The sequence below is a fragment of the Lissotriton vulgaris genome, chromosome 1_1 (genome assembly GCF_964263255.1).
Source record: "Lissotriton vulgaris chromosome 1_1, aLisVul1.2, whole genome shotgun sequence".
Lineage (NCBI taxonomy): Eukaryota > Metazoa > Chordata > Amphibia > Caudata > Salamandridae > Lissotriton > Lissotriton vulgaris.
The window spans coordinates 237,504,902-237,514,129 of record NC_141685.1 but is presented as its reverse complement, the minus strand read 5'-3'; the positions used below and the strand labels follow the sequence as shown (position 1 = coordinate 237,514,129).

Genomic DNA, 9,228 nt, shown 5'->3' with positions numbered 1-9,228 from the left:
AAGGAGAGAGCACAGTAGACCAGCAGCAGTCTCAGTACAAGCAGAGAGCGCTGTGAACCGGCAGCAGTCTCACTGCAAGCAGAGAGCACTGTGGGCCGGCAGCAGTCTCACTACAAGCAGAGGGCGCTGTGGGCCCGCAGCAGTCTCACTACAAGCAGAGAGCGCTGCGGGTTGGCAGCAGTCTCACTGCAAGCAGAGAGCGCTGTGGGCTGGCAGCAGTCTCACTACAAGCAGAGAGCCTGTGGGCTGGCAGCAGTCTCACTGCAAGCAGAGATCGCTGTGGGCCGGCAGCAATCTCACTGCAAGCCGAGAGCGCTGTGGGCCTGCAGCAGTCTCACTGCAATCAGAGAGCGCTGTGGGCAGGCAGCAATCTCACTGCAAGCAGAGAGTGCTGTGGGCCAGCAGAAGTCTCATTACAAGCAGAGAGCGCTGTGGGCCAGCAGCAGTCTCACTACAAGCAGAGAGTGCTGTGGGCCGCCAGCAGTCTCAGTACAAGCAGAGAGCGCTGTGTGCCGGCAGCAGTCTCATTGCAAGCAGAGAGCGCTGTGGGCCGGCAGCAGTCTCAGTACAAGCAGAGAGCGCTGTGGGCCGGCAGCAGTCTCACTGCAAGCAGAGAGCGCTGTGGGCCAGCAGAAGTCTCATTACAAGCAGAGAGCGCTGTGGGCCGGCAGCAGTCTCACTACAAGCAGAGAGCGCTGTGGGCCGCCAGCAGTCTCAGTACAAGCAGAGAGCGCTGTGGGCCGGCAGCAGTCTCACTGCAAGCAGAGAGCACTGTGGGCCGGCAGCAGTCTCAGTACAAGCAGAGAGCGCTGTGGACCGGCAGCAGTCTCACTACAAGCAGAGAGCGCTGTGGGCTGGGAGCACTCTCACTACAAGCAGAGAGCACAGTGGGCCAGCAGCAGTCTAACTGCAAGCAGAGAGCGCTGTGGGCCAGCAGCAGTCTCAGTACAAGCAGAGAGCGCTGTGGGCCGCCAGCAGTCTCACTGCAAGCAGAGAGAGCTGTGGGCCGGCAGCAGTCTCGCTGCAAGCTTAGAGCACTGTGGGCCAGCAGCAGTCTAACTGCAAGCAGAGAGCGCTGTGGGACGTCAGCCGTCTCAGTACAAGCAGAGAGCACTGTGGGCCTGCAGCAGTCTCACTGGAAGCAGAGAGCGCTGTGGGCAGAGAGCACTCTTACTACAAGCAGAGAGCGCTGGGGGCCTGCAGCAGTCTCACCGGAAACTGAGAGCGCTGTGGGCTGTGAGCACTCTCACTACAAGCAGAGAGCGCTGTGGGCCAGCAGCATTCTCATTACAAGCAGAGAGCACTGTAGACCGGCAGCAGTCTCACTGCAAGCAGAGAGCGCTGTGGGCTGGCAGCAGTCTCACTGCAAGCAGAGAGCGCTGTGGGCCGGCAGCAGTTTCACTGTAAGCAGAGAGCGTTGTGGGCCGGCAGCAGTCTCACAACAAGCAGAGAGCGCTGTGGGCTGGCAGCAGTCTCACTACAAGCAGAGAGCGCTGCGGGTTGGCAGCAGTCGCACTGCAAGCAGAGAGCGCTGTGGGCTGGCAGCAGTCTCACTACAAGCAGAGAGCGCTGTGGGCCGGCAGCAGTCTCACTACAAGCAGAGAGCGCTGTGGGCCGGCAGCAGTCTCACTGCAAGCAGAGAGCGCTGTGGGCCAGCAGCAGTCTCACTGCAAGCAGAGAGCGTTGTAGGCCGTCAGCAGTCTCACTGCAAGCAGAGAGCGCTGTGGGCTGGGAGCACTCTCACTACAAGCAGAGAGCGCTGTGGGCCGGCAGCAGTCTCACTAAAGCAGACAGCGCTGTGGGCCGGCAGCAGTCTCACTGCAAGCAGAGAGGGCTGTGGGCCAGCAGCATTCTCATTACAAGCAGAGAGCACTGTAGACCGGCAGCAGTCTCACTGCAAGCAGAGAGCGCTGTGGGCTGGGAGCACTCTCACTACAAGCAGAGAGCGCTGTGGGCTGGCAGCAGTCTCACTGCAAGCAGAGAGCGCTGTGGGCTGGCAGCAGTCTCACTGCAAGCAGAGAGCACTGTGGTCCGGCAGCAGTCTCACTGCAAGCAGAGAGCGTTGTAGGCCGGCAGCAGTCTCACTACAAGCAGAGAGCGCTGTGGGCCGGCAGTAGCCTCACTACAAGCAGAAAGCACTGTGGGCTGGCAGCAGTCTCACTACAAGCAGAGAGCGCTGTGAGCCGGCAGAAGTCTCACTACAAGCACAGAGCGCTGTGGGCCGGCAGCAGTCTCATTACAAGCAGAAAGCACTGTGGGCTGGCAGCAGTCTCACTACAAGCAGAGAGCACTGTGGGCCGCCAGCAGTCTCATTCCACTCAGCCCTGTATGCTGGTGATTGACAGGAGCAGCCGTGGCTGTGTCACACTGCACACTGAGGTTAAGTGACCGGTGCCAGAAGGTCTAGCAGTGCAGCTCAGGAGGTTAATGCTCTTTGATATTGATGTTTGCGTCATCTGCTGGATACAAGTTTCCCTCTACAGTCAGGGGGCTCCTGATTGGCACATTCTCCTGCAGGCTCTGCGTACAGAGCCCTGCATACTGCTAATGAAGTCCTGGGAAACATGTGAGACCATGTATGGGAAACATGTGAGACCCTGTATGGGAAACATGTGAGACCCTGTATGGGAAGCATGTGAGACCTTGCATGGGAAACATGTGAGACCCTGTATGGGAAACATGTAAGACCCTGTATGGGAAACATGTAAGACCCTGTATGGGAAGCATGTGAGACCTTGCATGGGAAACATGTGAGACCCTGTATGGGAAACATGTGAGACCCTGTATGGGAAACATGTAAGACCCTGTATGGGAAGCATGTGAGACCTTGCATGGGAAACATGTGAGACCCTGTATGGGAAACATGTGAGACCCTGTATGGGAAACATGTGAGACCCTGTATATTTGAAACATGTGAGACCCTGTATGGGAAACATGTAAGACCCTGTATGGGAAACATGTAAGACCCTGTATGGGAAGCATGTACATGTGAGACCATGTATGGGAAACATGTGAGACCCTGTATGGGAAACATGTAAGACCCTGTATGGGAAACTTGTAAGACCCTGTATGGGAAACATGTAAGACCCTGTATGGGAAGCATGTACATGTGAGACCATGTATGGGAAACATGTGAGACCCTGTATGGGAAACATGTAAGACCCTGTATGGGAAACTTGTAAGACCCTGTATGGGAAACATGTAAGACCCTGTATGGGAAATATGTAAGACCCTGTATGGGAAACATGTAAGAACCTGCATGGGAAACATGTAGAACCCTGTATGGGAAGCATGTGAGACCCTGTGTGGGAAACATGTAAGACCCTGTATGGGAAACATGTAAGACCCTGTATGGGAAGCATGTACATGTGAGACCATGTATGGGAAACATGTGAGACCCTGTATGGGAAACATGTAAGACCCTGTATGGGAAACTTGTAAGACCCTGTATGGGAAACATGTAAGACCCTGTATGGGAAATATGTAAGACCCTGTATGGGAAACATGTAAGAACCTGCATGGGAAACATGTAGAACCCTGTATGGGAAGCATGTGAGACCCTGTGTGGGAAACATGTGAGACCCTGTATGGGAAACATGTGAGACCCTGTATGGGAAACATACAAGACCCTGTATGGGAAACATGTGAGACCTTGCATGGGAAACATGTGAGACCCTGTATGGGAAACATGTGAGACCCTGCTTGGGAAACATGTGAGACCTTGCATGGGAAACATGTGAGACCCTGTATGGGAAACATGTAAGACCCTGTATGGGAATCATACAAGACCCTGTATGGGAAACATACAAGACCCTGTATGGGAAACATGTGAGACCTTGCATGGGAAACATGTAAGACCCTGTATGGGAAGCATGTAAGACCCTGTATGGGAAATATGTGCGACCCTGTATGGGAAACATGTAAGACCCTGCATGGGAAACATGTAAGACCCTGCATGGGAAATATGTGAGACCCTGTATGCGAAACATGTAGAACCCTGTATGGGAAACATGTAAGACCCTGTGTGGGAAACATGTAAGACCCTGTATGGGAAATATGTAAGACCCTGTATGGGAAACATGTAAGACCCTGCATGGGAAACATGTGAGACCCTGCATGGGAAGCATGTAATACCCTGCATGGGAAACATGTGAGACCCTGTATGGGAAACATGTAAGACCCTGCATGGGAAACATGTAATACCCTGCATTAACTCTTCATAGAGCACCTTTATAAACTAGACCTCTGAGCCCTGAAATCTCAGCAGCAAGATGCCCCGGGATGGCCGAGGCCTGGGTGAATGAGCGTCTCACAAGAATAATATATCAAATAAATGATGATGTAAAATGCCGAGGAGGGCCAAGTCTGCTGCCAAGAGCTGCCTGTGATCTGCAGGTCTCACCTTCATATCTAAAGATGGGCGGTGCCAGCATCCTTTCAGCTCCCCTTGGGTAAGAAGCCGCTCTCAGGCTCCCCCCTGCGACCACAAGCAGGTCAGTGAGATTCACTCTTGGTGCAAACACCTGCCTGTCCCCAGCGAGGCATCAACGTTTGAATCCTGGCAGGGCAGTCCTGTGGTTTAATCTTATGAGGTCGATACAACGAGTGGCACTGGGGTAGGTGGCAAATGAAAGAAGCAATGCAGCTTGAATTGTTTTCTATCAAAGCCAATTATTAATTAATTTAATACATATTAAATTCTAATTCACATAAAATCTGCTTCATATGAGCCAGCCCCTGCCTGCCCTGACTTAGTTGTTTCATCTTAAGGTTACTGCATGCACCTTCAAAAAACACCTGCCCTCCCCCGCTATCTATTAACCCTCAAGTACCGGACGCTCCCATCTAATAAAGCATAATCAAACATATGGCTTTCTGACCATCTAGCTGTAAGACGTCCCTTAAGGGCACTTAAAGGTGCTAAAAATAAATATCTGCAAAGGAACAAACATTTCCATTACAACTCCAATAGATCAAACTCTAAAGACCATTGCATTTCCAATGCTTGTTTATCTTTGAAGTATTGGGTATTGCATGCCCTCGGCGCTTTAAGCAAGCAGATGTTCGATGCCAGCTTCACACTCTTGTTGGCACTGTAGGCGAATTGAAGAGAGGGCGTGTTTGATGCCACGGTCTATCATTTCTTCTGTATCTGTCTGATTGGCCACGTATAAATAATATACATTTCAATTCGTTTAATACCTATATTGAATTAAATTCAGAACAGGCGATGCATGATTTTTAGTCAGTGTTGTCTTTTGAACAGCAAATTCATTGGGAGTGTATGATTTTCTCTGTTCTGCAGTCATCAATAACAGTTTACACCGAAGTAAAACGAAGTCCCCTGCCAGTCGCCTTTGATAATCACTTTCTTTTCTAGATATATTCTTTAACTCACCTTCGAGTATGTATTTTGTAAAAAGTGTTTCCGCCCGGTTTCGAACCGGGGACCTTTCGCCTGTGAGGCGAACGTGATAACCACTACACTACGGAAACTGATATATGATGACTTACGGGCCTTCTGGGGAACTCCCGAAGAATCGCCCCCTCAGAGCTGGAAGGAGTCACCAGGACTGAAGATGCATGAGGTGTAGGACTCTTCGGAGCTCTTTGCACCATGTTTGATTGAAAACGGAAACAAAGTGAAACTTTGAAACCCGATTCTTCCTCTTCTGTTTTTTTTGCTGTGTTTGAAAAACATGAGACCCCGAAATCAGAGGCAGCCGGTGTTTGCAGTAGCTGCGGGGATTGACCGCACCCCACAACTGTGCAGCCCTGAACCCCGTTCTACCGCGATCTGCCGCAGTGACTCAAGTTTCTACTAACTCTGCAAAGGAAAAAAAAACACAGAATCAAGACGATATTTTTACAGACTATCCGGAATGTTGGGTAGTAACTTACGGAGCTGTGTCCATAGCCGAGCCCACAGTGTAGAAGCTCTTGGTATCCAGGAGTCATCCTGAGAAACATCTCTGAACCCCACCAGCCCTGGACAGGAAGGAAGTCTTTTTAACGGCAAAGACAGAATCCTGACGCTACAGTACACTCAGTCATCTGATCAGCTGGGGACCACGCCCCCTGTAGCCGGGACTGTAAGTCAGGATGGCCGAGCGGTCTAAGGCGCTGCGTTCAGGTCGCAGTCTCCTCTGGAGGCGTGGGTTCGAATCCCACTTCTGACATCAATTTTGTGACATGCAATTTTGGACTTTAATTCAGTGTGGTTTTTCCCCAACTGCCGGTTTCTTAGACAATGCATAGCATACTTCCATAAATTGGTGCTAAATACTATTTTCAGTTGCTTGTACTAATTGCCAGCAGGGGGCTCTTCTAACAATAAATCCCAGAATCATCTTCAGATCGCCTAGAGAGACTGAAAACACAACAAGCATTTGCAACGCAATAGGTCTCACATTTGCGAGAGTTTGAGGTGCTGGCATTGTAAAGGACAATGCCTTTTATTTATATGTTTACAAAACCTGAAAGCAGTGCGTAAGCACCCACTTTGTACTTATAGTCCTTGCTTGCAAGAAGCAAGGCAGGAAGTAAAAGAGATGCAGTTACTGTCAGCCTTGATTCTCATAAGTAACCACTATAAGTACAAAGTACATGTTTACGAAGCGCTTGCAGGGTTTCCAAACACATACATAAAAAGCACTGTCATTTACAATGCCAATATCTCAAGCTCTCGCAAATGCGAGACCTATTGCATTGCAAATGCTTGTTTCCTCTGTTGTTAATGCTGTACAACATGAACAAAAGACATTTGTAGAGCCAGCTCTAAGGCTGGGCCTATTGCCTTTGCTAGTGCTTGTTTTATTTTTGCTTACCATTCTCACTCTGTGGCCACAGCCATGCTGGATTGAAAGACACTATAATTCTCTCCACCCCTCCCCCCTTAAAGCAAAGCACACAGTGCACATTGCACATTATAAGAGAACTAATTTGAAATAAAAGGACTTTGGGGATGAGTGGGTGGATGGACGGGTGAGTGGGTATGATGAGTGAATGGATAGATGGATGGAGGGGCGAAAGCATGGCAGAGTAAATGGATGTTGGATGGATGAAATTTACTGATGGATTGGCAAGTATAAGGATGGATGCATGTATGCATAGATAATGAATGATTGAATAGGTGGATGGATGAAATGGTGAAAAATTGAATGATGGATGACAGAATGAATTGATGACAGATTAATAACGTGCCTGTGGATGAAAACGCTATATATTGTTCAATACTGCACGTTTCCTTTGTTCATTCCCGAAGGCTGGTGTTTATCAGAGTCTGTAGAGTGAGCCTGTTATTAGTGCTCTGAGGCTCTCTCAGTGTAGAGTGAGCCCTGTTATTAGTGCTCTGAGGCTGTCTCAGTGTAGAGTGAGCCCTGTTATTAGTGCTCTGAGGCTGTCTCATTGTAGAGTGAGCCCTGTCATTAGTGCTCTGAGGCTGTCTCAGTGTAGTGTGAGCCCTGTTATTAGTGCTCTGAGGCTGTCTCACTCTAGTGTGAGCCCTGTTATTAGTGCTCTGAGGCTGTCTCAGTGTAGAGTGAGCCCTGTTATTAGTGCTCTGAGGCTGTCTCGGTGTAGAGTGAGCCCTGTTATTAGTGCTCTGAGGCTGTCTCGGTGTAGAGTGAGCCTGTTATTAGTGCTCTGAGGCTCTCTCAGTGTAGAGTGAGCCCTGTTATTAGTGCTTTGAGTCTGTCTCGGTGTAGAGCAAGCCCTGGTATTAGTGCTCTGAGGCTGTCTCGGTGTAGAGCGAGCCCTGTTATTAGTGCTCTGAGGCTGTCTCAGTGTAGAGTGTGCCCTGTTATTAGTGCTTTGAGTCTGTCTCGGTGTAGAGCAAGCCCTGTTATTAGTGCTCTGAAGCTGTCTCAGTGTAGAGCGAGCCCTGTTATTAGTGCTCTGAGGCTGTCTCAGTGTAGAGTGTGCCCTGTTATTAGTGCTTTGAGTCTGTCTCGGTGTAGAGCAAGCCCTGGTATTAGTACTCTGAGGCTGTCTCGGTGTAGAGCGAGCCCTGTTATTAGTGCTCTGAGGCTGTCTCAGTGTAGAGTGTGCCCTGTTATTAGTGCTTTGAGTCTGTCTCGGTGTAGAGCAAGCCCTGTTATTAGTGCTCTGAAGCTGTCTCAGTGTAGAGTGAGCCCTGTTATTAGTGCTCTGAGGCTGTCTCAGTGTAGAGTGAGCCCTGTTATTAGTGCTCTGAGGTTGTCTCAGTGTAGAGCGAGCCCTGTTATTAGTGCTCTGAGGCTGTCTCAGTGTAGAGGGAGCCCTGTTGATGCTCTGAGGCTGTCTCTCAATAGTAGAAGCCTTATTGTTAGTGCCCTGTGACTGTCTCGCTGCAGGAGAAGCCCTATCACTGTCTCACGGATGTGATATCAATGCAAAATGCTGATCTATAAAAACATATAAAATATACAAATAGGTTTAACAGGGGTCATGAATAGATGACAGGACGACCCATACTACAGAGTCAGACGCATTCTCTTTTCTGCTCCACACACACTTCCCTTCCCTAGACTCTCCCACTTCAAGCATAGAGCGCTGTGGGCCAGCAGCATTCTCATTACAAGGAGAGAGCACAGTAGACCGGCAGCAGTCTCAGTACAAGCAGAGAGCGCTGTGAACCGGCAGCAGTCTCACTACAAGCAGAGAGCGCTGTGGGCCGGCAGCATTCTCATTACAAGGAGAGAGCACAGTAGACCGGCAGCAGTCTCAGTACAAGCAGAGAGCGCTGTGAACCGGCAGCAGTCTCACTGCAAGCAGAGAGCACTGTGGGCCGGCAGCAGTCTCACTACAAGCAGAGGGCGCTGTGGGCCCGCAGCAGTCTCACTACAAGCAGAGAGCGCTGCGGGTTGGCAGCAGTCTCACTGCAAGCAGAGAGCGCTGTGGGCTGGCAGCAGTCTCACTACAAGCAGAGAGCCTGTGGGCTGGCAGCAGTCTCACTGCAAGCAGAGATCGCTGTGGGCCGGCAGCAATCTCACTGCAAGCCGAGAGCGCTGTGGGCCTGCAGCAGTCTCACTGCAATCAGAGAGCGCTGTGGGCAGGCAGCAATCTCACTGCAAGCAGAGAGTGCTGTGGGCCAGCAGAAGTCTCATTACAAGCAGAGAGCGCTGTGGGCCAGCAGCAGTCTCACTACAAGCAGAGAGTGCTGTGGGCCGCCAGCAGTCTCAGTACAAGCAGAGAGCGCTGTGTGCCGGCAGCAGTCTCATTGCAAGCAGAGAGCGCTGTGGGCCGGCA

At 50.6% G+C, this 9,228-nt stretch overlaps 2 non-coding genes across 2 annotated transcripts; one reads left to right on the top strand and one right to left on the bottom strand.

Moving 5' to 3' along the window:
- Positions 1 to 5,423: 5,423 nt before the first annotated feature.
- TRNAV-CAC (transfer RNA valine (anticodon CAC)) lies at positions 5,424 to 5,496 on the bottom strand. Its single transcript has one exon. It is a non-coding gene; the product is annotated as a tRNA-Val (tRNA).
- Positions 5,497 to 6,096: 600 nt separating this feature from the next.
- On the top strand, positions 6,097 to 6,179 carry TRNAL-CAG (transfer RNA leucine (anticodon CAG)). Its single transcript has one exon. It is a non-coding gene; the product is annotated as a tRNA-Leu (tRNA).
- The last annotated feature ends 3,049 nt before the right edge of the window (positions 6,180 to 9,228 follow it).